Below are 18840 nucleotides of genomic sequence, written 5' to 3' on the forward strand. Positions count from 1 at the left end.
AAGGCAATAGGGAGCAGACTCTGACTGACTGAGGTACATGAAGGCAGCAGGTACCTCAGATATCTTTCCAGTGTCCTGGGCCGCACTCTGGTGTGGAGTAATGTGGATTGCTATACAAATGGAACTGAAGAGAAGTGCTGATTGCTCCTTCCATGTCTGTGGCAAGTTTCTCCATCCTCCACAATCCCCCTACCAATTAGAAATTAGATTTCTCGAGGGCAATTTCCATCAGAACTGCAACCCCACCTCTAAAATCCCTCTGAGCCTTTTCTTATGACCTGTGGTTGCAAAGTTGAAAGTCTCCACTTGCTCTGAATAGCTGGGCAATTGCCCAATGTGAGTCCAGAGGTAGAAGTTAAAACCATGGTACTGCCAATTAGATTTACCCGTTTTGAGCCCCCAGCCTTTTCATTTCCCCACCCAATTATTCTGGAGTCACAAGTACTCTATCCCACCAAGCAAGTTGTCAAGGGGCTTTAGAATAAGCAGGACCAAGGAGCCTAAAGTGGCCAGACAGCCATAAAGCCTCTGGTGAAGACAGAAAAGAGGAGAAAAGGAGGTGGTTGAAGAGAACCTGTCTCCACGGCTCCCCCTCTGTTCCTCTGCTCTGGAGGCTTCAGGGAATGAGCCAGCCCCCAGCCCGGGAGAGTTTGGGGCTTAATCCTTTTATGAGTTGAGTTGAAAGGAATACCTTAGAAGGTTAAAAAATAAGTAAATACCTGCCTTAACTAAAAGATTCACGGTAGATGTAATGCCAGATCTGTGAGTAAAGAACAGTGCTGGGGCAAACTAGGTGTGCTCCCAGGTTCCCATTCAATGGAGGTCATTTCATATCCAGAGGAAGGACTGTTTGCTTCTAAAATACCCCTCTTTTAGAGGAGAATTTTCTAGAACAAATTTGTCAAGCTCTCTTTCTTTGTTTCCTTTAATTAGCCACCTCCTCTCTCCACACTGTATCTCCTTATGTTGCCGCTTCCCTCTGGCTCTTGTCTTGTCAAGTATCTGCAAATAATGAGACTAATGTGTCTTGATTCCTGAGAAGGGGAACCTTTTCACAGATGCCAACCTGTAGCTCACAAACCCTTTTCATTACTGCACCTTTAATGGGGCCCACGGATCATCTTAGAGCTTGTCTCAAGACCATGGATTTTTTTGTGCTTTTTTTTTTTCCTCCTTGCTCAAAAATGTCTCACTAATTGCTTTCCTTCTCTGCTGGTAAAAATGAACTTCTCTGATCATGTTTTTGCATGCTTAGCACATTAAAATTTTTTTTCACGTGCATGCAGCACTGAGCTCACTTTGAAGATGTTCAATTAGCTATAATTGTAAGCCAAATTACAGCAGCACCAGGAGAGAGTTATTCCAACAGAGTGATTATTTGGGTTAAATTATTTCCAAAGCTGGCATTTCCCTGGGAAAGAGAAAAAAATGGGTGCTGGTAGATAATCCATCTGAAATGAAAGGCCTGATTGCTTTTGCTCTCTCTTGCTCTCTGACTTTCTTTCTTTAATTTCCTTCCTTCGAAACTTCCTTCCTTCTCTTTCTCGAACAATACATATTGACTTTGAAGTCACTCAGACCTTCTACCCTGTGTGACCTTAGGCAAGTCATTTAACCTATCTGAGCTCCAGTTTATGATGTATAAGAGGGTAAAAACAAATTTCAGCTTGTAGAATTGCTATAAGGATTGCAAATAATATGAAGTACATTGAACAGTTCCTGGCACACCATAACAGATGTTGTTGTAAATATTGTTGTTGCTTATTATTACTGTTATATCACCATGTAGCCAAAGAGCTGTACTACAAAAGGAGAGCATGAAAAGGGTGGAGTTTTTTCCTCTTGTGATAATAACTATCAACATCTCTACAAACCCCATCTATGCAAAGAGCAAGCTGCCAATCTTACACTTCTGAGGCAGTTTGAGCCAACCCAGCAGACTTGGGTAGCAATGTCTTATTTACACCTGAAATAAAACCAAAAGAGAAATCAAATCCTTTAAATCAACTACAAGAACCAGAAAGAATTCCCAAAACAAGGGGGGATACTAAGTACCAATAGAAAGAAAACACATTTGTTGACCCCTGCTATATAGTAGGAACTGTTTTTAGGTGATTTTAAGTGTATTATTTCACTTAGTTCTCTGAATAGCTCTGGAAAGGAGAATTTTTTGCTTTATTTTTCGAGTGGGTGAAGTAATGAACACACGCTGTATAGAAGGGAGCCAGGTCTCAAAACTAGGTCTGTCTTGTATAGTTTCCTTGATTTGTTCGCTATCCAGTCTCACTCCACGATGACGGAGGGAGAGGGACGAGAAGAGCAGACACTCACGATCCAGAATTGCGGCGGGAGCAAACCAGTCTACAGTTCTGCAGTCCTGAGGAAATTTGGGAACCAACCCAGAAGAAGTTTCAGGGACCAGAAAAACAAGCCTTTCCTGATTGTTATGGCTCATGATTGCAAAGTAAAACCAAAAAAATCATCAACATTTTCCCTGTTTTAATTCTGGAAGAGAAGGGGCTGGAATAATCTCAAGGCTCGAAAAGCATCCATTGTTATTTTCTAGGCAGGAAGAACCAGAAATGATTGACAGAAGCAAGACTCTCACCATGATAAGCAGGAACAAAACAGCTATGAGGGCAAAGCACAGCAATTAGGGAAGCCAAGGAGTTTCACATTTTGCTCTCCTCATTAGCATGCTGGGTGGGGAAAGCGAGGAGATGGGGTAGCCATTACCAGTAGGATCTGAATACCTTATTCCTTCCTGGTTTTGTGTTGCTTGCAGTTACTCAAGCGTGCAGTCTGAAGAGCTCCCCCAGATCAATTCCCTTCCATATTTCAAGAGCCACGAGGGCAAAGATGAGGCATTTGACATTTGCAAGCCCTTCCCAAGGTGTCGGCTGAAGGCTCAGTTGCTGCAATAACAGACTGTGGTCCAAGACTGTCAGCTCAATTAGCACTGTCTGTAAAACATGATGGAGAAGCAAAGTTCCTCCTCCTCCTTGGACATCCTACCTTTGATGAGGCTAAGTAGAAATAAAAAGAGCAGGGGATGCACATTTCTCCTCAGGCCAGAGATCCCAGGCAGCACAGCAGCCGACCCTGTGGCAGGATGCTAATTAAATTAGGCTCCTGGAATTAAAACACTGCCATGGGTGCCAGGCCCTGCTGATGAGGACACATCTCCAAAGCACTCTTGGTCCAGCTTCATGTTTAATTAGTGAGATAAAAAGAATATTGTCTGAAGTATCTGTCTTTTAAGCAATGGCCTCATAGGTAAAAAAGAAAAAGATACCTCCACCATCGTTAAAGACAGTTTTGAAGCTCACTAATTTCACTAACCTCCATCTCTTTTTTTATCTCAACTAATCAGGAAAGAGTAAGATTCCAACAAGACCATGAAATGCAATAAAAATAATTCAAATGTTGGTTTGTCCTTCAGTTTTTTTACTTGTAATAACACATGGTCTGTTTAACACCACTTCAAAAATTAATCCTCAGTGAAAAATATGAGGTTCTTCTTTCAGGGTACTTTTTTTTGCTTTCACAAACTCAAAATAAAGGAAAAAGAATCAATGTCAAGGTTGGGGTAATCTGAGGTGATGAGAATCAAAATGAATGGGTCACTAGATGGTGTATGTTTATCCTATACCAGGTGCGAACCTGTAGGAGGCAGAACAGCATGGAGCAGGTCTTAGACTTCAGCCTACCTACATCAGAATCACTGGAGGTGATTGCAGGGCCCTGGCCCCAGGGTTTGAGAATCAGAAGCTTTGGAGTAGGGCCCAAGAATTTGCATTTCCAACAAGTTCTTGGGGAATGCTGATGCTGCTGGTCCCGGGACCAGACTTGACATAGTGACACAGGGCGGGATCTTTAGAGTCAGGCTTGGGTGAAGGGCTGCTTCTTCCCTTCGCTGTGTGAGCTTCCGTGGGCAAGTTACTTAGTCTCTCCAATCCTCGATAGGCCATCTATAAAGTGGAGAAAATGATTCTTACCTCATAGAGAAGACTGAGTAAAATAATGCATGAAAATCACATAGCGTAGTCCTAGGCACCTGATAAATGTTCCATAACAATGGCCATGCTGGATATGACATGACTGAGAGGGAAATCAACCAAGGATTAATCATTCAGCTCCTGGATGCTACTGAAAGGATTACAGCTTGAGAAAATTTAAGTGTTTGTAAGACAAAGAAGCTCTAAATTAGGTCCTGCAACAAGGCTATATGACAAAAAGAACATGTGGATAACACAAAAAGCACAACATGGATAAAATTACAACCAGATTTGAAGGTGCAGTTAAGTTAAACATAAACAGTTAATTACAAATATCTCCAAGGAATGTGTATTAGACACCTCTTAGATGTCGCCTCAGATCTTCTTAGCCTTACCTATGCCATTGGCCATTGAGTCACCCACCATCACCATCGCCATAACTTGCTGTGCACACAGCCTGATTAGACCTTGCCTCATGTCAGGCCAGCTCCCTACTGCCCTCCACACCCAGATCACTGCCATAGAGCTCCCAGGTTGCCGTGAGGAGACATGTCCCAGCTTCCCTGGGCCTTTGCAACTCAACCTGGCAGTTAACACTTGTTGACCTGTGAAGTGAACTTTTGACCACTGGGAGACCAGAGCCAGGGAGCAAATTCTTCTCCCTTCTCCACAGCAACCCCAGTTGTCCTGATGCATGGTTACTCTTAGAGCTGCAGAGGGTGATTTGGGGAGGCTGACAGTTCCCCTTGATGTCAAACAGCATCCAGCTCAATACCACAACTGTAGGGGTGGCTCTCCCTCCTTTCCTGTCTCACTCCCACTTTTCTCATTCCTGCTTCCACAAGATTGCACTTCCTAGCATGTAGTAACATATGAGCTTTTGCTCAGGCTCTGCTTTCTGGGGAGACAAGACTCGAACAGACAGGATGCAGATAAATTGAGTGTTGACCTCTACTTCCTCCTTACTAAGGAGTAGCTTATGGGATGAAGGAATAAGTGAGCAACTGAATAATTGAATGATTGAATGAGAGGAAGAATGAATTAACCAATGAATGCAGGGGTTCGGATCATAATTTTAACCTTGTTTCCTTCAGCTTCCTTTGAGTCTCCTCTTGTTAAAAGATAAACTGATGCATATTAAAAATTGTAAGTTTATGTGCAAAAATCTGTTCAAATCGGGCAGCACCAAACCAGAAGTGGTTAGGAATACCTCACCCATGGGAGCTAGGGGCTGGAATTTTATAGAGAAGACACAGAAGCAAAGCGAGGATATTATTTGATTGGCTGTAGTTAAGCGGTTGCTTTATTTGGGAAAGCCTAGTTGCTGTTTGTGAGTGGTTGTCCTTAGGTTTTGATTTCTTAACCTTGAGGCATTTCAGGCTTAGGTTTTGGTTTGTTTGTAGGCTCCTGAGACGTTAGAGCCATCTCAGCCCAATGGCCTCCTTCTTTGTTCACACTGTTTCCACTCTGTTTCACAGTTTTCTGTGTGGGGTGCTCTACCCAGCAAACGCCCTTTGGAAATGCCCCCATCACCAGCAAAACTCGTCCCGTGTCATGAGGATTTTGCTACCTTTGCTCTAAATTTCTATAGGCTATTTTTTTCTCTCCCTTTTTGATTCTTGTTATTTCTCTCATTCTGCCAATCTGATTACTCATTCTCCTACTTTATTAGCATATTCCTATTTAACCTTCTCATCATTACTGGATTCATTTTCCCCCCTCATTGCATGTCCAGTGTCTCTCTGCAAGTTGGAAATGACTTTTGACAAGCCCTTCAGGAAGTCCTGTCATTTGCATGAAAATGACTGGCTTCCTGGCATTGCCAGGAGGGTACTAAGCCCCAAACAAACTCTGTAGCTATGGTGCTTCTTGTCCTTTCAGCTTAAGCAGCCCTCACCCCTTTGGAGGTCTAATGAATGAAAGGCTCTTTGATTGCTTTTGCTTTTAACTCTTCAATGCTCATTGAATATGAGCTTCCTACACTTCTTAACACCAGTCCCAAAAGAATAAGGAAGCAAATGCTCAAGTTTTGTTATGATAGAGCCCCACCTACCATATTACAGCTCCTCCTTAGTTACAGTAATTGCAGGCCCATCCTTCAAGTCATAGTTCCTCACAAAGAGAACAAGGAAGCTGAATAAAAAATGAACAAAGGACTGCTGGATTGGAAAGTGACCAGGTTAAGGGTGAAAAGCAATGGAGTCAAGGTGCAGGATTGTTAGTCTGCTGCTCTACAGAATCCCAAAGGTCTAAAAGGCTTTTTTGGCATCCACGTATTCACCAAAAACCTTCCGTCTCCTGGAATACAAAGTCTATGCATTTCGGAGGGAAGTGCAACTGGTCAAATCTATGTGAAGCAAGCACATTTTTTCAAGTTGTAGTAATTAAAATAATTGGCCAGCTAAGAAAAGACTGTCCCAGTTAATTGATCTCTACTGAAGAAACATTAGACTTTAGGGAAAATGCATGTTTAATAGAAGCAATAAGTTATTAATACAAGTGGAAGTTCTGCAAAATGTGAAGTAGTGAGTAGTGGAAACTGTTCAAGTTGCTTGCTGAAGCTAAATTAGTTTGTTCCTTTCCCCCACCGTATCCATTAAACTGTTAATTGATTTAAAATATTAATATAGCTCAAGAATCACAGAGAGACACCTCCTTATTTGCAATTTCTCTGTTAGATGTCTTACTACTGTATTGAAAGTGATTATTCATAATAGAAGCATACATCGCAATTAATCAAAGCCAAATTGCACGACAAACAGAGGTATTTACAAATGTTTACAAATGCTGTTAGTTCCCAGCCTAGTTCAAAAACAGGTCTTCCTTTTTCCCCTTATAATTTTAAATGATCTGCCTTCAAAGTCATGTTTTCTCTTAGTTTTATAGACTCTGTAGAGTTCATTTCTCCTGTGGTGCTAATTTATGGTATTTATTTGTAAACATTGGCATTAATAACTATCAAAAAACACCATGCATTTAAAGTGAGCTATTAGTTGTGTCTCCAAGGAGAAGATGACTGGTTTGGGCAACCTCACACAGCAGCCTGTCACCCTGCTGGGTCGCTGGAGGATCTCAGAGCTGAGTACACAGCGGGTAAGTGAATGCTTGTTATCACTAGTTAGAGCTTTGGCCCCCAATGCCTTCGGAGAACTAGGATAAATCATGTGTGTGACACAAAGAGTCCCTTTCTCCCACTCTTTTAAGGCCTAGTCAGAGACAGGCGCAACATCCTCCTGCACACCCCCTTGCCTCTGGGCCTTACCCTAGTTTCCACTCTGCTATTTTTTTAAAACATTTTATTTTAGATAATGGTCAATTCACAGGAATTTGCAAAATAGTGTACAGAGAGGTCCTGTATTTTCTTCACCCAGTTTCCCCCAGTGGGACATCTTGCATAATTACAGCACAATATTGAAACCTAGAACTTGACATTGGTCCACTCCCCTTTTTAAAGGGCCTGTTGCTAGCCTCTAAGTGGAAAGAGGCCGTGAGCCCATCTGATTTTACCAGCTGCAGTGGACAAGTTACATGAGAGTGAGAAAAACTGAAAAATGAGATACTCCAAAGATACTTCTTTGCTTCTGTAAAGTTTCATACAGCCTAGCTGTTCCCGTGACCCCTAGATGAACTCTTCCTTGGAGCTGAAATAAGGGAAGAAATACCACTAACAAGAGCATTACAATTTTAAATGCTACTAAAAAGAGCATTACAATGTTAAATGCCAATAACAAGAGCATTGCGCTTTTAAAATCTCTCCACAACCATTTGAAGACAATTGTGTTAAACCATCATTTAAGAAGCTTCAGTTGTGGAAAATTTTAGTCTCAATTCCTAGTATCATCATAGTCAATCCAAACTTTATTCTTGGGAACTTGTACCCATGAATATATTCTCCCCCTTTACAATTAAATGATGTAATCATTTTGAAGGATATGTCAAAATCTGCCTCTTGTAATATAGGGTCTCAGTACGTTGAAGGGCCTTCCCACTGCAGTACAAGTAGATCCTGCATAAAGGTTAAACTTTTATTTTATTGCTGAATTTGCAGGGAATAAGGAAACTCTTTCAAAATAAAAAAAGGACCTAAAACCATTAGTGATCTGGGAAAACCAAGGTTTCCCTGAGGGCAGTGGAATATTAATAATGAAATTGGAGATTAAGCCTTGAGCAACAATGAGGGGAGCATTGATTGAAGATCGCCACATTAAACTGGACTCTGAAAGGATTATTCACAAGTTAAGATTAACTCAACATTCACAAACAAGTGAGAAACAAACCACCATGAATAAAAGTCAGCAGAAATAACAAACTACAGATCCAGACCACCAAGGACACCAGATATCAGAAGAACTGATTTCAGAGTAGAAAATAACTACATATAAAATACTTAAATTTAAAAAATGAAATGACATGAAGTAGGAAAAAATTAGCAAGCAGCATGGGACCATCAAAAATGAACAGGTAGATTTGGACTAAAGATTAAATACAACCTTAAGAAATGAAGATAAAATTGTTGAAAGCACAGGTTTACCAGATGCGTTAAACAGAAGATTAGACAGATAAAGAAAAAAGAGAATTGGCAGATAGCTCTGAAATTACATAGAACGCAACATTTAGGAAGAGAAAGGTGGAAAAATCTGAGAGCTTTTTTGCTCATCTGTAAAATAGGAATTAAAATACCTGCCCTATCTTGTTCGCTTGTTTGCTACCAGATTCTACTTCATGAGAACAATGCAAAGTATGAGACATAATAACCTGTGAGAGGAAACCACTATTGTATACCAACGAGGTATAACCAGACTACCTCTGTCCCTTTCTGTCTCTTTCCCTCAGGCTATCCTCATCTAACTTATTTTTCTCTTCATTGGTTTTCCTCAAACCTGACTTTCCCAAACCTCACTATTGGGAGGCAATGTGAATACAAACAGGGCCCTTTCTCAACCCCTTAAATCAACCGAGCACTTGTTTTCAGGTGTGAACTGGACAAGTGTGGAGCTATTTATCATACTGGTTAGAGGTGCTCAGGTTAGAGGAGACCCCTTGACTTGGGTGGGTCAGGGTGCACAACCATTTTACACTAAGCCTTAGGAGACACATGGGCTAAAAAGTGCCAGGAGCACAGGCTCTCCTACTGAGAAGCAGCATTTAACACTCCATGTCTGTCCAGAAGCTAAATCAGCCACGAATCTACCAAGATAGCTTCATAGATCTTACAGTTTGAAAATGGACATTAAAGATTTGAAAACAACAGAATCTAATTATTGACAAGCATTCCTCTCTGGAAGAGGCCTCAGTGGTCAAGGGAACAATATTTATAAGCATTGTATAAGTAGTGTAGGGGAGGAATAAATTTTCCTCTACCCTTCTAGGTTCTTCTGGATGGTCTAAGAATTAAATTGATGTGAGACAGACTAATAACATGTACACATGAGAGAAACCCAGGAAAACTGACTAACTGTCCAAAATGGCCAAAGCCACCGCCTTAAATACCATCTTCAGCAAAAGACAAAGAAGGATGTTGGGGGTGGTGGTTTGGGACATCAAAGGGGAGGAAGGCAATTCACATGGAGATGGAAAGCAAATGCTTGGTAAACAAATGTTTGCCATGCCATGCAGAGACAATAGAGAGGACTTGGATCAAATGGGCCTCGCTAGATTCCTCCCTGTCTATCACACCAAGTTCCTATCACACTATAGTTATTATGGTGATAGCTCCTGCCTAAAACAGGTCTTCTATCTTAAATTCCTTTAGGCAGTTAGGGGGAAGGTCAAAGTTTCTTCCTGAGTCTTTTGTTCTTAAAAATAATCAAGCCAAAGAGTGACTTTTTGGGGTGGCAAATCCTGCTCACCTAAAGTGGACTAATACAATATGACTGAATTACTGCTTCTCAGGTGACAGAACAATGATCCCAGAGTTATTCTTTTATTGTTTTTTTTTTTTTTTGAGGAAGATTAGCCCTGAGCTAACATCTGCTGCGAATCCTCCTGTTTTTTTTGCTGAGGAAGACTGGCCCTGAGCTAACTGGCCCCAGCTTCCTCGACTTTATATGTGACATGCCTGCCACAGCATAGCTTGCCAAGCGGTGCTGTGTCTGCACCTGGGATCCCAACCGGCAAACCCAAGGCTGCTGAAGCGAAACATGCGAACTTAACCCCTGTGCCACTGGGCCAGCCCCACCAGAGTTATTCTTGTAATTAGTAGTACTGTGCATTGGAAGCCCACATCTCCATGGCATGGAGGGCAGGATAGAATGTTGAGGCTAAGAGAGTAGGCTCTAAAGCAGTGGTTCTCTACCCTAGCTGCACGAGAGTTTTAGAAAAGACTGGCTCCTGGCCCTACTCCCCAGAGATTCTGATGGTCTGAGGAACAGCCTGGGTGTCAGGATTTTTTAATACTTCCAAGTGGATTCTAAGTGCAGCCCAGGCTGAGAACCTTTGAGAACTGTGTTTTTCACATTTCTTTTTGGACCATTATCACCTGGTAGGCTTTTTAAAACACAATTTGAACTCTCGGTTCTCAAAGTCTGGTCCCCAGTTCAGCAACATCAGCATCATGTGGGGACTTGTTAGAGATGCAGATTCTCAGGTGCCTCTCAGCCCTAATGCGTTGGAAGCTCTGGGAGAGGGACCTAGGAAATTTTAATGTAATGGGCCCTCCAGGTGATTCCAATGCAAGCTAAACTTTGAGAGCTCCTCGTCCACGTGGAGCCGTTTTTTTGGGGGGTTAAATCCCAGCTCTGACGCTTCCCAGCACTGTGACTCGAATATGTTGCTTCGTCTTTTTGTGTCTCAGTTTCATCAGCTGTAAAATGGGGCTACTAGGACCTTCCTCATAGCATTGTGAGGCTTAGGAGTAAAAGAATAAAATGAGTAAAATAGTGAAGGCATAGTGGGTTAAGCTATATTATACAGATTTAAATTAGGCATCTGAATCACATTTACAGTCTACCTTTAATCTCAGTGGTTATTCTGACTTGGCTTGTGTGGGGCAAAACCTTGGCCACGCATAGTAATCACCTGGGGAGACCTCTTTAAGTCCTGATGCTCAACTCTCACGCCCAGAGATTTATTAACATCTCCTGAGGAGAATTCTAATGTGCAGCCAAAGTTGAGAACCAGTGTTTGAGATTTGATTTGAAGTCAATTTGTATATGCCTAGATGGATTTGTAATCTGTTGAATTCTCCTGGGGAGTTCTGTGCTAAGGAGGGAGCAGTAACATGATTAGTTCAATGGGGAGCACTTCCATTCGTTCTCAGAGATTGTCTTTGCTTTAATCAATGACAGGTGTATGTGTGTATGTGCATAAAATAACTAGTATGTGGGCTTCTGCTGTCTCTAACCATAAACCTTTGCATTCTCAGTTGGGATTTCAAATGGGCAATGAGAAACCTCAGGGACATCTATAACCCAGACAACCAAAATGTTCACTTAGGCTGCATTTGAAAACTTGTATTTCAGTGTTTGCAAGGCAAGAACAAAATTGGCTGTTCTAAAAAAAAAAAAACAAAACAAGTTTTAGAAAGTGAATTTGATTAGAAATTAAGATTCTGTATCTCTAAGAAGAAAATCTATTGAGAAGCAGCATTGTCAAGTGAAACAAGCTCGGGACTAGAGAGGAGCTGCAGTCCGTTTTGTTCCTTCTAATGCCTAGCCCATTCCTCAGACTCCGGGTCTCTGCATTCTCAGTCTGATATCTAAAGAGGGGCTGGCAGAATCTTTGATCTCTAGTCCCCATTACCTCTATTATTTTATGAAAGTAATTATCATTTTTCTCTGCAGTCAATAAATTCAGATACTCCCTACTTCCTATCAGCATCAATCAGATTTGGACTCGAAAAATTTCAGAACAACATGTAACAATATGACCTCAATCTGCACTTCAGTTCATTTTGTCAGTCATTTACCAGAAATTTATCGAGCGCGTGTCATGTGCCAGACACTGTTCTTGGCACAGGGAATTGAACACGCACCAGAACGGTCCATGTCTCTTCTCTCATGGAGCTGACATTCTACTGAAGAACGAGTCAGCCTGTGTTACATCAAATGCAATTTCCTGTACAGTTCCTGTTTCCTTCTTCACAACGTCTCACATTTGCATTCCAACAGATGTACCAGAGAAGATGGTGAAGGAGGGATTGAAAACCTGACTCAAATTTAATAATAGTCTTAAAAAGAGAGAAAGATAATAAATCATCCATTCTAACAAGGGGTTAAAGGGCAATTAGTTTCTTGCACTAGTTGTTTCCAAACTTTTGTGACTAAGGCGTACTTTTGAAAACTAAACTTTCTGTGGCATATTGGGGTGAGGAAGTATTAGACTACATAGTTATAGAACTGTTTACTTCATTGCTTTTTAGCACAGGTTGGCAAACTACAGTTCTCAGGCCAAATCTAGCACGCCATCTTTTTTGGTTAATAAAGTTTTATTGGAACACAGCCACGTGCATTCATTTAAGTATTGTCTACGGCTGCTTTCAAGTGTTGTCTATGGCTGTTTATGCCCTCAAATGGAAGGACTGAGTAGTTTCAACTGTGTGTTGTGCAAAACCTAAAATGTGTACTAGAAAAAGTTTTATAGAAAAAGTTTGCTGGCCCCTGCTCTTTAACACAGAGTTCCTGTTTAAGCACAACTCTTGACTGCTCCCCCTGTACTCAGACACACTCAAGGGGCACGTTTCCTTCCCTAGAAACAATTAGACATTGTGCTAGGACTCTTACTTCTTCCTTGTAGCAACACTAAACTGCAGGACCCACGCATTTATTTTTCTGACAGACATCGCTTTAATGGTATGCAGCCACAAGAAACCTCACACATTAATCAAAATTTTTACAACTCAACTGTGATGGCCGCTGTGCCTTGTATCTTGAGAAACTCGTTCACCTCGTCCATTATACCGAAGCTCTTCAAATATTTTTGCTCACATACCACTAAGAGAGCTTTAAAAAACTGTCGGTACTCTCTCACACATTTTTTACAGTGACATCTACAAATTTTCATAAGTTTAAAGAGTAACTATAGATATAATTCCTAGTGTGTTATAAAATGGGATATTTTAAGATAAAATGGTTACATCTCTTTCCTAAATGTATCCAAAGAAATCGAAATGCTATCTCAATTTGTCTCACCTTTATCCATGTAATGGATGCTGTGGGGTGCCACCCTGATACCCTCTTTATGTAAGCTGACACATTCATTTCCCAGAATAGAGGCTGCTGCTGGCATCTATCTGAGTCTCTACATAGGAAGTGCTTTTGACTGAAGGGAGCTACCTAGTCAAAGGTTATGCTCCCTCCTGGGGAGGCAGCCAACATCCAGTGACTGGTCTATTGTGGGCACTCGAAGACCTGGCCCCCTCACCTTCATCCTGCCATCCAAGCTCCAGAGCTCCCCATGGGATGGATGCAGCCTCCAGGGCAAGTACATCACCACCCTTGTTTTCTCTTGACCCATTTCTGCTTCCCTCACTCCCCAACAGTGTTATTCCCAAGAGCACACCTCAATAAACCTTCTGTGTACAAACCTGTATTCTTGAGTGTGTCCCGGGGAACCTGGTCTAAGATAGCCATTTTCAAAAGTATGTATATAAGCTCTTCTTTAGCTTAGGAAATCTCCTGTTATTTTTTTTCTTAATAAACTTACATTTCCATTCCACTTTGCCCACAGGTTTTCATCCTACCATGGTATATTTTCATGCTTGGAAGCCTTTTATTGATCACCCTGTCATATTTCTCTGAAACTAAATTATTACGTAAATTAAAATTTAATTTAAAAAATTTCTTATGAACCTAAGGTTCCATGTGTTAAATTTATTCTGGACTGAGCTATCATTGCAACAATTAGTAATATACATTTGATCAAAACAACATACATATATTATAAATTTTGATAAACATTACACATAAAAATAGAAATGCTTCTCTAAGTGATTTCTATTTTTAATTAGTTTGTATATCTGTTAACAAATATTATTTCCTGTAGAATGAGAGTGTTCAACATCAGTTCTATTCCATTTTCTATTTTATTGTACATATGTGCAAACAGAATTGGTGCCTGTCACATAAATATGTAGATGGGAATGGGAGTAGTTTGGGTGCAGTAATGTGCAGCAATGTTCTTCTATAAACTTCTGAGTGATTTACCAAAAATCACAGACTGATTAAATACCAAAAATTATTTTAATGGCTTATCAGCTGACAATTCCAGTAGGTCCTCATTTAGTTTGCTTGAAAACAAAGAATTGGAAACCACTTGGCTTACAGAAGGATTTGTTAACCAGGCATCAAAGTCATTCTCTTTTTCGATACCTACACCATATTTCAAATCATTCCTTTGTCAATTGTGACATTCCAGAGACAACACAGTAGTATTGGTAATGAATAAAGAGTTGGCCTCTATTATGAAGAGAGAATGGGGGATTGGCAAAAAAGAAGGCTCTGACTGCAGGCTAGCTCTCAGACAAGTCCATTTTATGACAAACGTGCAGAGGAGGTTGAACATCTGCAAAGGAACCTTGCCAGTGAGTCTGTGAAAAGCCGCATCTCCCCGCAAGGGGTACACCCCCACCAGCTTGAAGGACTCCGTGTCACATTAGCACACAGCTCTTGAACAACTGTGAGATTTCTCCTACAATTTTGTTCTTAATATAACTTCTAATTATAAGTAGATATTTCATAAGACCAGGAAACATTTGACAAAGGAGGCAGAGATCTGATTCTTAGACTTTGGTACCAGCTTATCCGTCACAGGAATCTTCTGTGTACATTTTCTCTAATAAAAAATGGGGGTATTGCATCATTCCAAAATATTTTAAAAGTTGCACAGATTATTAAACAGTCTGAGGCTTCTGGAAGAAATTTCAAAAGAAATGTGCATTCTCAAATATCCGGCATTTTATCATACAGAGTTTATATTTCCCTTTAATTTGAAGAGCATAGTTTTCCTGTCACAGGGCGTGATATTAGAGGGAAGGGGAAAACTGAATAAATTTTTGAAAGAAGGGTGAGTTTGAGAGCAACTTTTAAAGAATTCCAGCTGTATTTATTCCATGTTCTCTTATATCTCTTGTTGCTGGTATGGTGGCTTCTTTTAAATGACACAATCAGGTGGTATAGAAAACTGGAAGGAAATGTTACCCAAAGTGAGAAGTGGCCTGTCCTGGGCCATCCTTGAAGCTGTTGGAATATTTCGCATACTACAGGAATCTTTTTCTAAGGCTTTCTTTACTTTTCTCAAACAATCAATCATTTTCCAAGCGCAATCATTGTGGCAAAATCATTGATCGTAGAAGTGTTAAGGAACACAACTATACTTTACATTTGCAACACAAGAGTTTACAAAGCCATAGAATAGGCTTAACTCAAGAAATTCAAGGCACTTAATTCTCCCTACTTTTACTTTGGTTGTCTATTTTTCTCTTGAATTATTTAAATAATCTACTGTATTCTTTGACCTACACTGGCTGGAAATATAACTTCCTTCTTGTTGGTACAGGATATATTAATAAAATTTGCTTTTTCCTCTTCTGCAAATAAACTAAAATATGTAAGATTCACATACAGTATCCTAGTATCTATTTTATACCTCTTCCTAGAAGGAAATCTATGTGACTAAAAACATAAATCAGAGTTTGGATTGAGAAAACCTGAGATTGACCACGATTTTAGATAAGCCACTTAACTTTATCGAGCTTCTATTTACTTATGTATGAAACGGTGGTGATAATTTTCCTCTCTGGCATTATTCCATTTATGTGAAAGACATGTATGAATGCAGTCAGTTGATATAAACACATATACTCAAAAACACAGCCCAGTGAAACTAATTCTCTCTGCTCTGCTTTATGGAGTTTCAGTTTTGTAAGAAAAGGACAAAGAAGATGTCGAAAGTCTAGTCATTTATAAAGAATCATTCACATGTCTTATCTGTAAACATATGGTTTATTTATGCCTTTAATAATGAACTTAGGGAAAAAATCAGTTCAATTGAACATAGAAATAATTTTATCAACATGGTATTTGCAGAGAAAGAATTCACTTCATCAAAATATCACAACACTGAATTTCACAGTTAAACCCACATGCAGATTGTAGAATTATGTTACAGAATGTTTTGACGGAATGTGTTACATATAAAAATAATCCAATGCAATTTCCATTTAGCACATCGTACAAATCTCATTCTTCAATGGAATTAACGAGTTTACAATCTTGCCCATAAGGTGCTACGTATTCAAAGTGCTCTGTAGCATTGAGACTGAGAACAGTGAAAAAATACTGTAGAGCTCCACAGTAATGCAGCTCAGTAATAAACAAAATTGGATACAATGTAGACAAAATCTGTAAAACCTCAGACAGACAATAGGATCTATGATGTGCATGAGTGATGCTCATCCTCAATAGGGGCTGGGGCTGAAGGACTTCATGCACACATCATCATAGTCGTAATAAAAATGAGTTTAAAGTTGAATTCATCACTTTTATAGTGAGTACCCTTTCCCAGAGAAAGAAAGAAATGTAGACAGAAAAAGAGAGAGAGAGAGATGTAGAGAAACAAAGAGAGAAAGTTCACAATACTTCTGCAACCCATTTTCCAACTGAGACTAATCCTCAGTACAATCAGTAGTTCACGACAGCAGTTTGCAGACTTCAGTGTACATCAGAATTACCTGGAGGGCTTGTTAAAACACTAATTGCTAGGCGCTTCCCACATGGCTTCCAATTTAATAGGCATGAGATGAGGGCAAGAATTCGTATTTGGAACAGTTCCAGGTGATGCTGATATTCTGATCAAGGGACCATATTTTGAGAGCAACTAGTCCATTATATCTTTGATCATTGAATGACTCCTTCATTTATTAGAACGAAACACACCTATAAAGAGAATATGCCTGGTCCCTAGGGACAGAGGGCAGCCAGCATGGATCGTATGATGATTTACGGCAGCAGTTCTCAATTTTGGCTACACAGTAGAATCAACTAAAGAATTAAAAATAAAAAATACTGACACCTACATCCATCTACAACTGATTAAATCTGAATCTCTGGGGTGGGGCCAGGGGTTGACTCATTCATGAAAGCGCCCCATGAAAGTCTAATGTGTAGTGTGGCTGGAGAACCACTGCAATAGGAAATTTTCTTTCACCTCCTCACATGAAGAAAGGATGGCCAAACATGTGTGCCTTTTGGAGGACTGGTGTGAACGAAGATGTCTTCACGGAAATCAAAATCTCCAGGAGGCACACTGATGCACAACTATCTCTAGTAATATCAGGGAGTAATTTAGAAAGCCAGGTGACTTGATTTACAATGCACTGCAAGGTCAGTTCACAGGTTTGAAATAACCTAACTCAGGAAGGTGAGCTGCACACTAATTCAATCCAAGTTTCTTTTCCATTGAATGACATCAAGCGAAGAGTCTAGAGTCTAGAATGTTGGTATTTGTACTGAGGTGCAACGTTTACCTGCTATAATTATTGTTACTCATTTCACTCAGCTAAATTATTCACTACTTCAATTTAAATTTGAGCAGCCCTGTAAATAAGGCCCCCAGGGACAAAATGCCACATGCATGCACCAGTCTACCTCAGAAAGCAAAACTACAGAAACATACACAAAAAAGGGCATTTTGAAATAAGATTTCTGCTTTAAATTATGCTTCTGGCATAAATAGAAAGAATGGACATTTCTCAGTGTAAGTGAATACACACGCCATGGAATCCTGTCCTGGAAGGGCTGACAGGTCTGGAGCCAACTGTAGAACTGAATGTACATGGAAGGACCCTTAGGGCGCATCTTCACAGAGCAAGTCATTAAAGCCTCAAGCCACAGACTTTAAATAAAACTCTCGTGTATGAAACTGGGAGTAATATTTGATTACAAATAAAGAGGAATTTAAACAAACCCCAGACATCAGGACTGGGCCTTTCCGGTGATCTTTGGTAAAAGTCAAACAGTTGAAAACTAGTCATTTGATTTGAACATAGACACGTTAGCTAACAGCCTCACAGTCCTCCCTTAGGAAGCACTGCCCTCAGGAGGTCCTACGGATCTAGTCAGCTATTCTCCGGGTGCGCACTGAGCTGCCCACCAGCACTGACAACTGGGAACCAGCTCCAACAAGCACAGTGACTAACAACAAACCAGATAAAGTCTAAAGTCCTGGTGAGATGCTTGGGTGAATCTTTCTCCACTCTTTACGTCTTCCGGAAGACATCTTTAAAACATCCTGGAAAATAATAAAAAGGATAGGGGAACTATGAATATAATCACTCAGGATAGTAGGAACTGGGCACAAAGGATCTGAGGGCATCAAGGAAAGAGCAGGAAAACAAGGAAACGCTAAAAATAATTTTGGCCTTTGGTTACAATCTTCAATATTTTACATGTATACATATATTTTTATAAATTTTTAATATTTTGATATATCATATATTTATGCTATATATCCATATATATATATTCAACTTCACAAAACTACAGGAAGGAAGGCATAGAGCCCATTTAAAAACAAATAATCTCAGCCATCCTTTTAAACACTAAAAGAGAAATGAATTCTGGAACAGAGTTTGATTCCTTCCTTCTGTGGTGGGTCCCTGTGGCACGTTCTCTCTGTATTTCATCTTTGGGGCCCTGGAGGAGAGGTACGGGGCTCCCTATTCCAGAGAGCTGTGCTTGCAAAGACAGAGAAGGTGACTCAGAGTTGCAAAGGGGATAGAGGTGGGTGGTGGGTCACTGCATGTGCTCTGGGCCCACCTCCATGTTACTGGCTGTGTCCTGATGGGCTTGGGGCTAAGCAGCACAGAACTGAAGCCTGTGTGTATGCAGGGACTGATAAAGAGATG

The 18840-nt window shown here is 40.4% G+C and overlaps 1 protein-coding gene across 2 annotated transcripts in view; it reads right to left on the bottom strand.

The window, feature by feature from the left end:
* Window positions 1-15920: 15920 nt before the first annotated feature.
* ERICH3 (glutamate rich 3) overlaps window positions 15921-18840 on the bottom strand; it is a 103165-nt gene continuing 100245 nt past the window's right edge. For both annotated transcript variants that reach the window (XM_070486603.1, XM_070486604.1), the window contains one exon: window positions 15921-18224. The gene's annotated coding sequence lies outside the window, so the exon portion shown is untranslated. The remainder of the gene's footprint in view (window positions 18225-18840) is intronic.

Source organism: Equus asinus, chromosome 16 (assembly GCF_041296235.1).
Source record: "Equus asinus isolate D_3611 breed Donkey chromosome 16, EquAss-T2T_v2, whole genome shotgun sequence".
Classification (NCBI taxonomy): Eukaryota; Metazoa; Chordata; class Mammalia; order Perissodactyla; family Equidae; genus Equus; species Equus asinus.